General features: G+C 44.8%; 1 protein-coding gene across 2 annotated transcripts in view; it reads right to left on the bottom strand.

Moving 5' to 3' along the window:
- The window catches only part of TMEM39A (transmembrane protein 39A), a 28,122-nt gene extending 15,339 nt beyond the window's left edge, over positions 1-12,783 (bottom strand). Inside the window, exon 1 of one of the 2 annotated variants that reach the window (XM_081176650.1) lies at positions 12,572-12,783. The gene's annotated coding sequence lies outside the window, so the exon portion shown is untranslated. The remainder of the gene's footprint in view (positions 1-12,571) is intronic. The other variant, XM_081176651.1, reaches the window with a different exon arrangement.
- Positions 12,784-15,652: the final 2,869 nt, after the last annotated feature.

Raw genomic sequence — 15,652 nt, 5'->3', positions numbered from 1 at the left:
GTTACTTCACTTGACCAGCTGAGATGCTACAAGGTGATATTTTGCTGCCAAGGCGTAGTCCTCTATTGAGAATTAACAGGTGAAGCAAGCATGTTGATATGGTGGGGCTGCCAAAAGATGCAAATAAAAGATGAGAACATTGTGTATATCAAAATAGGTTTTGTGGCCATGCAAACTTAGATCAAAATATTACCCCTTATTCAGGGGATAAGAACTCAATGTCCTAATCACTTCCTGTTTCTTACTCTCAGTGTTGTTATCTACATTCCTGCCCATGGTAAGAGTTATCTACTGCCACATTAAAACTGCAAGACAGGATACATATCTAGATGGGTTTCCTGGGATCATTTAGTAACTGCATCACATGACAGCATGGATTCACTTTCAACTGCCTTTTACAAAATAGGGGAATGGTCCAACCACATTAGAAGTGCTTCAGTCCTGTTGATTCTAATGAGAGAGATATCAGAATGTGCTTAGTTTTATCACTGAAAGCTTTAATTAAAATATATGCAACACTCTGTTACAATTTGGAGAGCCAAGTCTTTGCTCAGTTGCAATTATTTTGTATGTCTAAAGACCTGTATGTATTGCAGCAACACTGTTTGCCTTATGGAGTCCAGCTTCCATATTGACACACTGGACTTTCAAGTTCAAAGTTGGCAAAATCTTTTATTTACTGACCTTGGACAACACTGTCAATCAGAATAAAATACTATTAGTAGGGGGAAAAGCAGCATGTACATAAAACTGACTTTTCGTTCAGATTCCCTGATTACTGCTTTGTGACTAAAGATTTTAAAGAGAGTAGAGAAAATGATGTTATGTGAAAGAACACAAAAACATATGTGCATTTAAGGGAAGCCAGAATTACTGGTGACAAAGGCTGACAAGATCCTAAACAGTTGCCACTTTGGTAGAAAAAGTGATTCTACTGGCATCACAAAATGTAGAATTTTAAAAACTTGCTAAAAAGGGGAAAAAATTGTTAAGCTTTGGATAGAGATAGGTAATAGAGAAAATTTTGGCTAGATTTTGGACAATTGTGACAGCATTTGAAATTCCCATTATTCTAGGCACATGTGAAAAATGAACATAAGATTTTAGCTGCAGTTCATTCATTTTCAATTTTGTATTCTTGTTATTAAAAAGTGTGCCTAGACATTCCATTGTTGTGCCCATAACCTAGGTTTAAGGTGCCATTTAGCTCCTAGCTTTCATATCTCAGTTTCTAACACTGAATTGTTATCATATGGAATGAGGGACTATTACTACTACTAATTTATCCGCCCTTCACCCTAAGGTTCCTGGGTGGGTTACAGCCGTGGTTTGGCCTAGCATTATGTCTGCATCCAGGCTCACAGTTTTAACTCGCTTAACGTTATGTGTGAACTGGACCAATATACTGTAAGGCAATATTTTTACTATGCAAGAAATCTTGATTTGAAATGTGTATATATACTCCACCTCTTATAGTAGAAGGCCCACAAATCAAAAGAACTGGCAAACCGCTTCTGCCTCGTCTTGCTAATGGTTAGGCAATTCTATCTGCTGTATTCACTGTTTCTGCAAACACCACATTCAGTGTCATTGCATATAAACATAATACATACAGATAACTTGCCATGTCTGCTTACATGCAGTAGCCAAATTACTCATACTGTGCACCCTTCAGTTTTATTAGGAACCATTACTATTAATTATTTTTGAACTTCTAAACTGCCCTTCATCGTAAAGGCTCCCTGGATGTGTGTGTTTCTGTACAAATCAATATAAAATTAACATTATAAACACATGGATATACAACGTAATTACAGTCAATGGAACCAAACCAGCAATTCAGCAGCAGCTCCTCCACACACAAGCATAAAAAAGCGATTAAACATGCAAAGGAGCTTAACGTGGTAGACAACCAATGCACCACTGACGGGGAGAAAGTTGCAGGAAAATGGGGCACCCTCACAGAGAAAGCTCTGCATTATGCTCCCTCTTAACTGCCACACTCGTTGGCAGAACCATGAGAAAGACCTCCTCAGTCAATCCTAAGGGAGGAATTCAACGCAGCACTAGGAATATCATTTTTGCTTGCCTGATAGCAAGATCTCCCCCTCTCTGTCCCAGTGCACTATTCTGGGGGCTATCGCAACCCACCCAAGCCAATCTGGTGGTCGAGGAGGAAGTGTCGCTGTGGAAGTCCTTGTGCGTACTTCTACTAGCAAGATGGATTAGCTGGATTGAGCCCTCAGGCACAGGTCTGCAAATACAGTACAGTGGTGCCCCGCAAGACGAATGCCTCACAAGACGGAAAACTCGCTAGACGAAAGAGTTTTCCGTTTTGGAGGTGCTTCGCAAAACAAATCTCCTATGGGCTTGCTTCGCAAGATGACAATGTCTTGCGAGTTCCTGCTGGTTTTTTCCCCTCCCCCCCTTTTTCTAAGCCACTAAGCCGCTTATCAGCTGATCCGATCAGCAGATAAGCCGCTAAAAGCAGCTAAAAGCCGCTAATAGCACTAAGCCACTTATCAGCTGATCCGAACAACAGATAAGCCTCTAATAGCGCTAAGCCGCTTATCAGCTGATCCGATCAGCAGATAAGCCGCTAAAAGCCTCTAAAAGCCTCTAATAGCGCTAATCCGCTAATCCTTCAATGGGCTTGCTTCACAAGACGAAAAAAACCGCTAGACGAAGAGAATCACAGAACGGATTCTTTTCGTCTTGCGAGGCACCACTGTACCAAGGAAGGCACTCCTTCAGATATTTGGCTCTTAAGTCATTAAAAGCTTTATAAACCAAAGTTAATCCCTTGAATTGGGCACAAACTGGTAGCCAGTGCACCAGCAGAACCAGTATTATGTGGTTCATTCTTGCTGTACTACTCAGAACCTATACAGCTGCTGTCTTAAAAAGGAACCTCACATCTAGGACATTAGACTAAGGCTTAGATATTAGCCAAAAAGTGGGGCACCATCAAGCACTGGGACTTTGCCCTTTTACTTCACACAAACGAAACCTGACTACTCTCAGAGAGAGTCGGAAACAGGGCTGGCCCAAGCACAGCCGACCATTTAAATTCTGTAACTGAGATAAGATCATTGGTATACGCGTGGGTAGCAAATATTTCATCCATCTTTAAACTTGGCACCAACAACCCATTAAAATCACAACACGCCACCATCAGTAGGGGCAGCCAGGAGCAGGTAAACAGTACTGGGAAGGAAAAGTATTAGACTTTCCCTGTATTAGACGGTTTTGCACAGCTCAGCAGCTTTTTCCATAATGGAGATAGCTTTGGAGCTGGCAAAAGCATGCAAGTAGGAAGTCTGGGAACCACCTGCTTTTCTGCCACAACCTGATTAATGCCCACTAGAAGCGGCTTTTCCCAGTCACATGCAAGGTCGCAAGTACCATGAAGTTAAGGTCCCAGAGAAGATAGGACCGCACTGTAACAAATAATTTGACAAGGGTCTTGCCTTTCTTTGGGAAGCCCTAAATGGTTTCTGCCAAGTATAAGCATGCTGCAATTCCCAGCTATTTGTGTTTTTCCAAACTTGGGGGAAGCTCACAGAGTCATTCTGTTCTGAATCTAAGTCATTCTTATTTCGGTACATTCATTCCATTATGTGTGTTATCCCAGATATTTATACAGCCACAGACCTGATCAATGCAGTCTGCATAACATATTGCTTCACCACAAGGTATGTTTACAAGTGATTAAAAATCAACAAGTTCTTACAAGCCAACACGAATGCAGCAGCCTCAGAAGATACTGTGCATGGAAGCAAGGTTGAAAAACACATTAATTCAGGGGCGTAGTGTGGAGGGGGTTGGCAGGGTGATGGCCCTGGGCACATTTTTTAAGGGGGCGCGGCACATTGGCCCCTCACGCTGCCCTGCCAGCCCTGCGCTGCTTTGCAAGGCTGGGATCTGATCTGAATGATTTGCCCAGCAGGGCGATACGAGAAGGACGCAACAGCCATGTGCCTTTCGATACCAGCCTCTCCCTTGCTTTGCGAAGCAGGGATCGAAGGAAGCATGGCTGCTGCATCCTTTGCACGCCACCCTGCCAGTCCCAATCTAATTTGTGAGGCTGGGGCGATCCAAGGGCTGCGTCGGCCAGCCCTCGGTGTGGGCAGGCAGGCAGTGCAATGTGGTTCGGCTTGGCTCTAGTGCACTGGCAAACCATGCTATACTGCTGTATTGCTACAAGAAATAATTTGTTCTCCTGTAGTCCAAGAGAGTGTAGCATGCACAGAAGGGCACATGCCCAAATGAATGAAGGGAGGTGGGGACCTATTCCTCCTCATGAACACCATGAAGAACTTGTCCACCAAGGAACTCCACACCATAAGAGAATCAAAACAAGTGAGATCATCTAAATAAGATGCACAAAATAGTGCAATGTTTTTTGCATAATATGGTGCAATCGTAAGTACTGACTGGATTTTGAAAACAAAATGAGTTAACAAGAGAAAGGCTTTTCACATGGTGACAATTTCACAATGAAGGCGGATTCGGAAAGCAGATATATTTTTACAAGGTGTGAATTAGGGATATACATTCTTTCTGTTAGCATACAAGCAGTCAACTTGGCACACATCTTTTTTGCTTCTGTTGAAAACGGCTGGAAATGACATGTTGAGTGATAGGAAGAGATTTTAATGACTCTAAGAATCAGGAGATGGACGGACAGGCTAATTAAAAGTATTCAAAAAATATAGGTAATTTATATCATTTCAACATAATTTGCATGACTGGTGCCTTGTCTTGATGGGCATTTCTTTTAAAAATATACTGGAATGGATCCAGTTTAATGTAGTCACACATAAGTCCCATTGAAATCAATGGGTCTTGTTAGTAATGACTAACATGGATTGGATTCGATCTATTTTTTATTTTTGTTTCACCACAGAAACTCACTGAATCCTTTTAAGAAATTTCAGTTTACATTATTAGTATTTATTATTTATACAGCACCATTTTACCAAGAGCATGGAACTGGTCTCTCAGTTTACATTTGCTGAGCTTAGAAAAATTTATTGATTGAAAACATTAGAGCAGGGATTGCCAACCTGGTGCCCATGGATACTGGTGTGCCCACTAGTACCTCCTGTGATGCCTGCAAAAGGCTCAGTAAATATCTCCTCAAAAATCCAAAATGCATGAGACTGGCAGTGGTAGGGGGATGCCCACATCTTTTTCTGTTTCTGTCTCTTTCCATTTCTTTACATGTGACAGCCATTTTGTGTTATGTCAGACACACTACAGCTGCCATGTTCCAGCGTTCAAAATTAGCCAGGCGCCAGTTACATTTTGCGACTGAATGGAAATGTCCAGTAGCCACGCTTAGCGCCTAACATCTTCACTTTCCTAGTTACAGTCAGCTGGTCTGCCAGGTACAGCAGCAGCAAAAGCCGGGGCAGCAAAAGACGCATGTCTCTTGCTGCCGTGCTACCCCGCCAAACAACTGATTTGCCCGGCAGCGCAGCAGCAAAAGATACACTTTCCCCCTTTTGCTGCCGCACCCCCAAGGTGAGTCAGGTGTTTAGCAAGGTAGACTGGTAGGAAAAGACACATTTTTTGCTGCTGCACTACACTGCAGTCACCTGATTCACCAGGCAGCAATAATAATAATAATAATAATAATAATAATAATAATAATAATAATAATAATAATAATTTTTGCTGCCGGGCAAATGAGGTGTTTGGTGGGGTATAGCGGCTGCGCTACCCTGAAGACCTCCAGACTGGCCCAGCAGCATTTTGTTTGTTGTTGTTGTTGTGGGGCTGCCTGGTCTGGTAGCGGGGTAGAAAGAAAAAAGGCGCCTAGACATTTTGTTCTGGCGCCCACAGCCTAGGTCCCAGGAGCCACATGGCTCCTAGCATTCCTATCCCAGTTTCTAACAATACATGCACCTATATTGCTTTCTCAACATTCTCAAATGTGCCCACTCAAAACATTTGCGGCCTCTGGACTAGTGGGACTCTAGTGAAAGAGATACAGGTGCTGGAAAAAGACCAAGATTGGATCCATACTTAGTCGTGCTTAGAGAAGACCCTATTGAAATCACTGGGACTGAAGATAGAACTGTGGGTGATACCTAACTTAGGTTGATGATCTGCACCACATACCTGCAGGTAAGCCCCTTTGACCTCAACAGGACTTACTTCTAAGCAGACATGTATGGGACTGTGCTATGAATTACGTAAGACCACTGATTTTAGTGCATCTGTTCTGAGTATGACTAACACTGAATACCAGACTAAGTCTGGATCTAAACTTATTAAGCAGGAGTGAGAAACCTTTTTGGTTCCACAGGCAGTTCCTGGTCATATTTGACAGGTGAATGGGCCAAACTACCTGTCAATCATATGACATCACAACAATGCCATGTGCAAGGTGCTTTGAAATCTTGAAGTTGGGAAATCCCCCACCAAACTGTTTTAGCAGATGAACCCATATAGGTTTGCATGGAATCCTCTGCAAAAACGATGGGGGCGGGGACATCCTTTTAAGTGAGAGATTCTGATTCACCTCTATCACCCAATCTCATTATTAAACCAGGATTTATAAACTATTAATCAACTTCCGCTTATCAATAGTGATTAGTTGCATACCAAGTGTGACCAAGCAGGATTTATTACAGGAGGGGAGTTGAAGATCAGCCTAACTAAATGCATAGGGGATAATTATTTACTGAAACATATGTAACATTTGTTTGCTTAGATTAAAGGAAGATAAAAGTAAACCTATATTTATACAGCACCATCAGTAAGCGTGATATTTTATAGTGTATAAAAAAGGTTTTCCTACACTGAGGAGCTTGCAGTGTAATCTTACAACAAAGAAAGAGGAGATGGGGTAAACATCAAGCAACATGTGGGCGTCTCTGTTCATATGTATTTAATTTTGGCTTATTTCCATGCCTAGTTACCATAGTGCATAGGAACTATGGGGTTATGTCAAAGGCTTTATGGAAAAAGTTGAGTTCCGAAGTGAGATTTGAAGGAAGGAAGAGAGGCATCAAGAAAGTTGCAGTATCTTTTGAGGGAGCAGAAGACCTTTGCACAGTGAAAGACAGTGAAGCCAGAGAAGGAAAGATTATGGGCAAGGTTGAATGTGCTCATACTGAAAACATGGAACAGGGTGAACTGTCAGGGCACAGAGGAGCTGGACTGTTGGTGGCAGTGGCTGCAGGGCCAGAGGCTGACCCAGGGGAAGGGAGCAGCGATTTATGGGGTTTATGCCTCCTGCGAGACAGGAGTCAGGGCTGGAGGGAGGGGAAGAGTCTGAGCAGGAACATATGGGGAAGGGATGCAGGATGCAGGACAGGAGCCTGAGTGAGAGGAAGGGTAGGATGCACCAGGAGAGGAGGAAGACAGGGTACCTGGATGGTGAACGTGGACTGTCAGATGGAGGTACCAGAGTTTGGATGGAGACATGGTTACACCAACAGTCCAGCTCAGAGCATAAGCCTGAGGAGGGGATGCCAGCCACTTGTCGGAAGAAGTATGTGCACATGTTCTGTGCACCTTAGGAACTACTGCAATTGTGTGCTTTGTCAATAAAGAATTATGCTACCCACCGTTTGTCTTCCTTGGGCTGGGTGTGCTCAGGACACCAATGAAATCATAAGCAACCATTAGGCCGATTATGGGAAAAAATATTCTTTCCTGAAATACTCTTATGACTACATAAATTGTAATACTTACATCAGATTATATCCAGTGTTCAAAACTCCCATTGTTCTAGGCGCATTTTGTGACAGGGAATTTTATTAGCGCGAGCAATTTCTGAGCTCTGGGTGCAGTACTGCGCCTAAAATTTCAGATTAAAACTGCAAAGTGGAAGGAAAGGAGGACCTTTTTCTGCCTCCCCACTTCCAGCTACTCTCTGAAGACTGGAGAAGAAACCCTCTTAAGAATATTAGGGGGGTGGGCAAGGGAAGGACTAGACCAGGTGAAAAATGAACATAAGATTTTAGCTGCAGCTCATTCATTTTCAGCTTTGTATTCTTGTTATAAAAAAGTGCACCTAGACAATCTCTTGTTGCGCCCATAACCTAGGTTTAAGGTGCCAGTTTCTAACACTGTTCATACCCTTCGAGTATTTCCAAATTCAGAACTATATTTTGTAACGTTGCACCAATTTAGAAACCAAGCTTGGAGAAAATTTAAAAAAAACAAAGAAGCTATGTCACCTGCTTCTTAATTTAACTAACCAAGGGAGCAAGATATTGCATATTTAAAGAGTGGCACCTTTCCAACATAGTTTGGAAGATTATGAATGAGTCATGGACTTGCATGCTTTCCTCCCCTTCCAGCCTCTGGTACATGGCTTCTCTCTCTATTTCCTGTTTAGCACCAACCATCATTTTGCCAAAACATCTGAACTATGAACCTGCCCTTCTCTGGGGAGTGCAATCCCATCCAAAGCAGCCTTGTCTTTCCAGTTCTTTGAAAACTCTGCATGCATAATACTGCCATCTTGTCTGACTCAAGTTTCAATTTGCTGGTCCCCATCCAGCCCGTTAATGCCTCTAGGCACTGTTCTAGAACCTCAGACACCTAGCCTGATTCAGATGGAATGGAGAGATAAAGCCACTCTTAGCATTTAGCCGAGAGAGAGAGAGAGAGAGAGAGAGAGAGAGAGAGAGAGAGAGAGACTTCAATTAAAATAGACTTTTATATTCACGAAAAATATAAAGGATGATGGTGTGACAAGGATTAGTTTGTATATATATATATATTATGTCTTAGCACATTTTGTCTTTAAAATCAGAGATGAGGATGAAATCTAATCATTTATCGCCACAAGTATCAGTACTCCGATCCTCAATATGCTTATTTTAAAGTCTCATTTCAAAATACTCTTAGGATTGCTAACTAGAAGGTGTGACCCACTAAAACTGCCATGCAGGTGCCCATGTGCATAAAGCCCATGGCAAAGCTCAGACATACCTAGGACTGAAAAACAGTATGGCCCAGTTGCTTTGCAACAGCAGCTGGCAACTGCTACAACCAGCTGGGGGAATCAAAACAGTTTCCTAGCCAGGAATATAGGACCACGGCCTTGTTGATCCTCACCAGTATTTGCCAATGCTCACACCACTTACAACAGCTTGGCTATACCTAGGATTGCACAGCAGCACAACACTGTACAGTGCTACATGAAAAAGATTGGATTTAAACTCAACACTCGATTCACTGAACAATGGCCACATTCGTCCATAATGCTACCCACAAATCTAATTAGTCTGCACATTAGCAAGGAGTCCCTACTTTGCTCCTCGTTTTCTAAGGAGTAGAGCAGGGGTCAGCAAACTTTTTCAGCTGTGGCCGGTCCACCATCCCTCAAACCATGTGGTGGGCTGGACTATATTTGGGGGGAGGGGAAATGAACGAATTCCTATGCCCCACAAATAACCCAGAGATGCATTTTAAATAAAAGGACACATTCTAATGTAAAAACACACTGATTCCTGGACCGTCCGTGGGCCGGATTGAGAAGGCGATTAGGCCGCATCCGGCCCACGGGCCTTAGGTTGCCTACCCCTGGAGTAGAGAAACAAATCACAGAGTAGCTGGCTTCTCACTCATTGTTAATTTGGAGATAAACACAGAATACTAAACCAGCTGATAGCCATGGTTTGTTGACATGTAAGCACAGCCTATGGTTCTTAGGAGAGAGTAGAGTGATGCATACATATATCTATTCCTCACCAGTAATTACAAGGAACCTAAGTAGGCACACGCCCTTTGCAGATACCAATGGAAATATTCAAATGATCAACTTCAAAATGGAAAATCTGTGAGAGACAGCCAACCTACTTGTTTCAGAGTGCTGTAAATTAAGTTGAGCATCCACACATTTTAAGGGTTGAGAAAAAGGAAAACACTGTTTGGTGACCCTTCATATCAAGAAGTTTCTGAGTGTAAGTCAGAAGTAGGCCCTTCATAAACTTTTCCATTAGCATATTTTTCAAAATGGAGCAGGCAGCTTCCCTTCATTGTGTCTGTTTCCAAAAATCCCCAGTTTTTCCAATCTTCACCAGTGTCCAACCTCTCCTGCCTATTCTTCAGAAAAATGAATTCACAGTAATGGGAATTTACCCTTTTAAGAATAAGAATTATTCATTATTTCATATCTATTATTCATGAAGACATTACTCACATGTGCACTAATGTAAAACCAAAACCAAAACTATTTTAGTCCAAAATTCACGAGCCACTTCCTGAGTTCAAGTGACCACAAGATATAGCTTCCTGACATAGTAGGAAGAGATGCTATTTAAACTAGAAAATTAAAGCTGCAATTCACCTTCCTGAGAGCCCTGCTTAACTACATCTGAATACATGGCTGAACTAAAAATATAACAAATTTTGTCATTTCATGTTGAGCCAGCAAAACCACACAAGATTATTTCAAAGTACCTTTCGCCTTAAAACAACCACCATGATCCACACAGGATTTCCTTCCAGAGGTAGTAACATTTAGGAATGTAGTGTTAATGTGCATTTTGATGACAACATAGGTAAATGGTTGCATTGTAATTAACACTTTCAAGGTGCTGATCAACATTGTCCTGTTGGGGTAATTTCTCAACTGGGGCCAGAAGCCACAGGTGGATCCTAATGCACACAAATTCTGTTGGAGGTGTTTTGAAAGACAGATCCCAAGTACCTGCAAATCTGGGGGATAACTGAAAAAAGCAAATCCCATTCTTACCCACACATGCAAGTTACATTCACATAGGTAAACTGCACACATAATAGTATGCTTTAATCGTGTCAGTTTCAGTGTCTGTTTTGGCTTAGATGGGCACCAAATTGTTCAGAATTCTGAACCTTTTTTGGGGTTTGCTCTGGTATGTTAGGAATCCACCTGTTTAGTCCTTCTAACTAAAATGTGGCAAGCCTTACTGCTTACCAGATGTGCAACCTTATCTTGTGCCACATGTTTAATCGGACAGAAGTTCTTTGAGTTCAGTCGGGCTTATTTCCCCATAAAGTGTGCACAGGATGAAGCCTAGGCAAAATTACACAATGTTTAGAGAGGCAGTCAAATGTGCTAGTCACTTGCTCCTGCTGAACGCCTGATTCTGAGGGATACTCCTGAAGTGCTTGACACTAATATGCAGAGCCAAACCTTTCAAGTCCAGATTTCTTTTTTTGTAGACAGAAAAAGGAGAAGTTTAAATAAGCCTCAACAGCCTCCACAGAATGGAAAAACATACATATCAGTCTAGGTAAACTCGGCCCTCCAGATGTTTTGGGACTACAACTCCCATCATCCCTGACCACTGGTCCTGTTAGCTAGGGATCATGTTCAAGTGTTGTTGGACTACAAATCCAACCATCCCAGTCACTGGTTGGCCACGTGGAAGCTGGAAGTCTAGCAACATTCAGAGGGAACAAACTAGGTAACCCTAGGTTTTCATGTACAACCATAATATCACCCAAGGAGAACGGGAGGTCGCATTTCTTTATTTTAAATGTGAGGCAACCCAATTCCTATACAAAAAAGGAGGAGGTTGAAGAATGAGGTGGGGGCATGGCTTTTTTCAGCTGGAACTCACCGGAACTCAGTTCTGCCACCTCTCGGGTGGGTGCCATTGGCATTCTAAGAGAATGACGGAGGTGTTCGTGGTTAAGTCCAGCACCTCTTTTCCTAGAAAAATAGGACTGGGTGAGGGGAAGAGTGCCACACTGTATCAAGGGGAGTGGGAGGAGGAGGAAGAACTGCCTCTCCCCATATGAATCAACCTCGACCCTGCAATCGATGTCTGTAAGGCCATAACATAGGAACGGGCCTTTTCTGAAGTGGCTCCCTGCTTGTGAAATGCTGCTCCAGGGAGGCTCGCCTGGCACCTTCATTACCTACCTTTAGGTGCCAAGCAAAAGTGTTCCTCTTTCCCCCGGGGCCTTCGGCTAATTATACTACCTATGGCCATTTAAACCGTGGTGCGTAGGTGTACGCGGCTATAGTTTTTGCTTCTTACGCGTTTTCATGTTTCTTTGTCACAAACCGCCCTGCGATCCTTACGTGTGAAGGACGGCATAGAAACCTATAAATCAATCCATCAACAATGCGTAAGTATGTAAATAAGAAATATTCTCAAGTGGTGTTTGAGAGTGAGAGAGAGAAAGAGAGAAAGAAAGAGAAAAAAGAAAGAAGTGAAGGACACCTGAGGAATAAAAGTGTATGTATTGGGGAGGAGGGGGGGCGGGTTGGGATGCCAGTGAGTAACTGACCAGCAGCAAACTGGCAATTAACCCAACGGGAAGGAGGAATGGATGAAGAGCAGCAGAAGGGGGAAGAAAGAGGAGAAGGAAAGGAAATTAAAAAAAGGTCTTCCCCTTTGGCTGAGAGACAAAGAAAGGCGGGCGGGAGCTAGGCCGACGGGGGAGGCTCCCCTCTCCTCCTCCTCCTCCTCCTTTGGAAGGGCCTTCCTGGGACGGTGGGGCGCCCCGTCCGCGCACCCCTCGCCGTGAGGAAAACACGAGAGTGAGGGAGGGAAGGAAGGAAGGAAGGAAGGAGCGGCCGCTCGCTGTCTCGCTCGCGCCCACTCACCGCCTCTCTAGCAGCACCATGAGGGGGTCCCGCCGCCGCCGCAGCCGCCTGCCCGCTCTCGGGGCCCCGCCAGGCTGCGGAGGGGACCCGTCCCGGAACGTCCCGGTCCGGCTCCCCGTTTCCTCTTGTCCCTCCTTCGCTCGTTGTCGCCGCGACAGCAGCGGCGGCGGCGGCGACTGCAGCTCCTGCCGCCCTGAAGAGACGTGGCAATGAGGGGCTGATGCGCTCATCAGCGTGCGACGAGGGAGGGGCGGCGGAGGCGGCGGCCAACCCGGGAAGGGAAGAGTGCGCGAAGGTGAGTGGCGGCGGCGGCCATGTTGGGAGTGGCAAAGGACGCCCGCTGCCCGTCCGGCGCTTTCCCCCGTCATTTTGCTGAGGCAGGTAGCAGCTCGGCTGGTGCCGGCGATGGAAGCGTCGTCAGTGCGATATATATTTACCTATATGCTGCACCATAGGCGTACGCTTGAAAGCAACGCTGTGTGTCCCGTCCCCCGCCAAGCCGTTCACTCACGGGTTCCCCGTCGCTCAAGCGGTTGCTACGCAACTACTGGAATAAAATACTCCTATATGTGGTGTGTCTTGGGAGAAAAGCGATGGCAAACCTAGGCAGCATCTTAAAAAGTAGAGACATCACCTTGCCAACAAAGGTCCGTATAGTTCAAGCTATGGTTTTCCCAGTAGTGATGTATGGAAGTGAGAGCTGGACCATAAAGAAGGCTGATTGGCGAAGAATTGATGCTTTTGAATTCTGGTGCTGGAGGAGACTCTTGAGAGTCCCATTGACTGCAAGAAGATCAAACCTCTCCATTCCGAAGGAAATCAGCCCTGAGTGCTCACTGGAAGGACAGATCGTGAAGCTGAGGCTCCAATACTTTGGCCACCTCATGAGAAGAGAAGACTCCTTGGAAAAGACCCTGATGTTGGGAAAGATGGAGGGCACAAGGAGAAGGGAACGACCGAGGACGAGATGGTTGGACAGTGGTCTCGAAGGTGCCAGCATGAGTTTGACCAAACTGCGGGAGGCAGTGGGAGACAGGAGTGCCTGGTGTGCTCTGGTCCATAGGGTCACAAAGAGTCGGACACGACTAAACAACAACATATGTGGTGTGTGTGTAAAATTCCATGCACAAACGCGCTCGCGTTCACACACAAAAATAGGATCCTATGGAATGAGCCTATAGACACTAGACACACAAAGAAACAGAGCAATAGGTTCCTATGGGATGCTACTACACACACACACACACACGGTTCACACTTTTTGGATTTGTTAAGCAAAGGTGCAGGTCTCCATTCACCCTACCTTGCTCTTCTACCCACAGAATTTTAGCTTTAGGGCTAAAAGGTGTATTGGCTTTCTGGGACATGCTGTCAATTTCATTTACGAAGGCAAATGTTGATATCTTGATCCCTGCATCTCAAAGTCGCTCTGTAACAGGTTTGAAAACTATGTTCACACACACACAGTCTCTGCAGTAAAGTCTTGTAGGACCATTATGCAACTTCTTTCATGCTCCAGGTCCCCTTTATTCCTTTCGTTAAGCTTTTCTTTAATTATAGAAGGCAATTAATTATGTCATCTCATGGTGGGGCATCAACTTTGGGTTTAGACTCAAGACTTGTATGTGCACACTCAATGTTTGTGAGAGAGATAAGCATCAGGTATAAAGTCCCCCGCCCCAAGAGAGTAAATAAGCTCTTAAAAGAGTGGCTGGGGCAATCCAGCCAGATGGCGAGGTGTAAATAATAAAATTATTATTATTATTAAAACTGTCTAGGTAGTCCTTTCAGGCCACAGATGCAACACTCGAGGTTCTACTGGTCGTCAATCCCAAGGGCTGGCTCTTTTGGCGTACTAATTATGCTTTTAATTCATTTTTTCTTCTTGTGCCACATCAAGATCTAGTGCCTCAGTGGGTTTTTTCAGTATCGGTTAGGGTCCAGAACCCTTAATCTCACTTCATAGGTAGGCATTTGTGGAGCATTGTGGTTTGGGCAGCCGAGGGGTCTGTTTGGTCAGTGCTAGCTGTGGAGCGGCAGAGGGCGTGGGCAGTCCCTATGGGCGCTGCACTTGCCGCGTCTGTATGGGCTGCCTCTCACATGGCGACTGTATGGGCTGCCGCATGTGCGCATTCCGTACAGTCGCCGTGGAAGTGGAAGCCCGTACGGCCACTGCACGTGAGTGGCAGCCCGTATGGACTGCGCATATGCAGCATCCCATATGGTTGCCACACATGTGCAGTCCATACGGGATGCTGCTCGCACGGCATCTGTATGGGATGCCGCACATGCACAGTCCGTATGGGCTGCGCCACCCTGGGTGCCGGAGAGGGTTCCTCCGCCACTGGCTGTGGTGTAAACCACCGAGCCTTGGGCTCGCAGGTCGGAAGGTCAGCGGTTCGAATCCCCGCAACGGGGTGAGCTCCCGTTGCTCTTTCCCTGCTCCTGCCAACCTAGCAGTTTGAAAGCACGTCAAAGTGCAAGTAGATAAATAGGTACTACTCTGGCGGGAAGGTAAACGGCATTTCCGTGCACTGCTCTGGTTCGCCAGAAGCGGCTTAGTCATGCTGGCCACATGACCTGGAAAAACTGTCTGCGGACAAACATCGGCTCCCTTGGCCAGTAAAGCGAGATGAGTGCAGCAACCCCAGAGTCGTCTGCGACTGGACTTAACTGTCAGGGGTACTTTACTTTTTTCAAAAATATGCATAGGATTGCATAGTGATTCACTGTTAATCCAGCAGCCAGTTTTTAAGAGACTAAAATACAGTGGTACCTTGGTTTACGAACTTAATCCGTTCGGGAATTCTGTTCCTAAACTGAAACCGTTCTTAAACTGAGATGCGCTTTCCCTAATGAGGCCTCCCACCACCGGTGCCCTTCCACCGTTTGGATTCCGTTCTTAGACCAAGGTAAAGTTTGTAAACTAGGACCCTACTTCCAGTTTTGCGGAATTCGTAAACCGAATCGTTTGTAAACAGGACTGTTCTTAAACCAAGGTACCACTGTACTAACATGAGAAATTGGGATTGGGAATGTCAGTTAACCTTTTGCCTTTCCATGAGGATAAGCTGGTATAGA

Source organism: Podarcis bocagei (assembly GCF_964188305.1).
Source record: "Podarcis bocagei genome assembly, chromosome: 17".
Classification (NCBI taxonomy): domain Eukaryota; kingdom Metazoa; phylum Chordata; class Lepidosauria; order Squamata; family Lacertidae; genus Podarcis; species Podarcis bocagei.
The sequence above is the reverse complement of the archived record's forward strand: the minus strand, read 5'-3'. Positions and strand labels throughout refer to the sequence as shown.